The 2,636-nt window shown below is 40.1% G+C and overlaps 1 pseudogene; it reads right to left on the reverse strand.

Moving 5' to 3' along the window:
- Positions 1–246: 246 nt before the first annotated feature.
- Positions 247–1,163, reverse strand: LOC147455494 (uncharacterized; annotated as a pseudogene).
- Between the last annotated feature and the right edge of the window lie 1,473 nt (positions 1,164–2,636).

A 2,636-nucleotide genomic window follows, 5' to 3' on the forward strand; every position in this document is an offset into this window, starting at 1 on the left:
AAAATCCCTAATCTTATTTTTATGCAACAAAACGTAAGAAATGACTGTTTTGATGAAAATTCACTGGTCCATCAACTTTGGAGGCTTGGTGTGACCAAAAGATGAGAAATTTTACAAGTTTCTTATTTTTTCCATGTTTAGTAGGCCTTGAACTATAACCTCATGAAAGGATTTTACAAAATGAGTGGATCTACTATGGTTTTGGAGGTTTTTTTCAAAACCCTGAAAGGACACTTTTATGTCCTGTTAGGTTACCAACCTAGTGTTAAGATGGGCATTCAAAATGTAAGTTTGGATTTCGAAGAGAAAGAGGTTGAGAGAGTAGGTTCTCCATTTTGTAAGCTTGAGACTCCAATCTTCTTTTGACAATAGGGGGATGGAAATTAAGAGCAACCTATTGTTGAGATCATTGAAGCGCTCTTCAACAAGAGAGTAGTACCCATCCAAATAAGATTGGAGGTTATTTATGAGTATAGTTTGTGCTTGGATAAGATCTTGCGTGGAATTAAGTTGAAATTGTATGGTGAGTGAAGCGAGCTTGACATTGAGAAGAGCTTGGGCTTGGGAATCATCAATGGTAAGCTTTGGAGGTTTGATACAAAGGCTTTTGGGAGCTTTTTGGTTACGGATTAACTCGTTGAGTTGTGCAAGGAAACCTTTAGCTCTTCCTAGCTTGCCATGTAGTTTCTTGAATTCTAGATGGAATTGGAGAGAATTTCCTCGAAATCAACAGGTTTCTTGAGTTGTGGTGGTGTTGCCAAAATGGTGGGGAGGTAGGATGAAATAGAAACCTTCTTGCGGTTATCCAAAGGTTTTTTGACAACCCGGGGTAAGGCTAAGGTGGGGGACAAAGTCGCATTCACATGGTTGTGGTCCAAGCTATTTTTGGCTAGGACTGAAGAGAAGTCGAAGGAATCCTCGGGAGGCTTTTCCAACTCCTCTGTGATGTGTTCGTAGTGATTCAAAGCATGCGGGTTTCCGGGTAGCGAGGCCATGTTAGTTGTGGGAGAGTGCATTGGTGGCACAAGAGTTGAAGAGGATTCTGCCAAGAGGATGGTGGTGGCTGAGACGAAGCCGGGGAGAGGTGTTGCCGCCAAGACCGTTGGAGTCGTATCCAAAGCAAGGGTTGTAGGAGTTATTTGTTGGGCCCGATGGTTATCCATGGCAAGGGTTTGAGTTTGAGTCCAAACTCCCCTTCGTGCAAAAGTGTGGAGTGTGTTGCCTACAAAAAACACTTCGTGTTGGCTTGGAAACAATTCAACACTACAACCCAATTAACGCAATTAACCATCAAAAATTCAGGCAATGACTTTAGAGCTTAACTTGCTGGAGGTGCCATAGACAAGATTGTGAGTGAGAAGACAGTTAAAAAGTTATAGAGCAGTTAGAGGTTAGGTTAGGTGTTAACAGGATAAACTAACCAACCATTAAAGCCAGACCCAAAGGAGTTACGAAGCTGAAGTGGCTTCAATAGTTGGTCTTTTGCTTTTTCTTGACCTAAAGTGATCCAAATCACATAAAAACCATATTATAGGGATCAGGAGACCAAGAACAAGCTGTGTGTCAAGTTTCAATACAATCTGACACATAGATACATGGATCGCAATCCATGTTCCTTTGTCACAGACTGATACCAAACTTGCACCATAGCTAGAGCACATCATAAGAAGTCTAGTGGTCTTTTCAAAAGTGAATTTGGATATCAAAAACCTATCCAAAAGCTCAGAACTGCGAAGTAAATTTGTGCAAGTGCGAAAATAGACCTAAGTTTCAATCTAGAGGTCCATTTTCAAAAATTTGATACCATAGGATCTCCTAATCATGCTAAACCTAATGGTGCCAAGCGAAGTCAATTTGGGCTCCAAACATGGATTGCAATCCATGTACCCATAGGGATAGCTAGACCTAGAATTTTCCAGATTAGTAGGGCACAGATAAGGAAACATATCCTCATGTCCAATTTTGGAAAAATTTGAGCAAAATTGGATCAAAAGGGAGCAAAACAGGTCAAAGACTAAAACCTGCAGTGCAGACCTAGTATTGGCTATTTGACTTCTCAAACCAAGTCCAAATGCAAACAGATTTGAGATTTAGCTTGTGGACATAGAGTGCAACAAGCTGCCAATAGATGAAGTCCATATGTGGTTGAACATGGATCGCGATCCATGTACCTCCACCTCAAAATTTGTTGAAAATTGATATATAGCCAGCATATGGCCTTGTCTACACACACTAAAAATTTGCAAAATTTTGGAGTTTTTTTTTTTTTACCAGGAACATAGATCGCGATCCATGTACCTCTCAGCATATTGGGGGTATCTCACTTGGTTATCTTGTAAACATACTTGTGGACATCCCAAATCTCAAGTTTGAGCTAAAAATACCTTTGGGAGGCTAAGATAAATTTTGGTTTTAGAGCTGAATTTTACTAGGTTTCCTAAATCTAAACTTTTAGGGTACCCCGAGACTAGTTTCCAAAGACCAAAAAGTCACAAACTCTTGACTTTTTAGAGACCTTACCAGGGGAAAAAAGCGATAAGTTGCAATAAGCCAAGTTGGGCTTGTCCTCGAGGAGTTCACTTTGTGTAAAACTAGCATATCACGTGTGTTATCTGTGAATTTTGTTAAGAATATAA

The sequence above is a fragment of the Adiantum capillus-veneris genome, chromosome 6, assembly GCF_014529385.1.
Source record: "Adiantum capillus-veneris isolate H3 chromosome 6, ASM1452938v2, whole genome shotgun sequence".
Classification (NCBI taxonomy): domain Eukaryota; kingdom Viridiplantae; phylum Streptophyta; class Polypodiopsida; order Polypodiales; family Pteridaceae; genus Adiantum; species Adiantum capillus-veneris.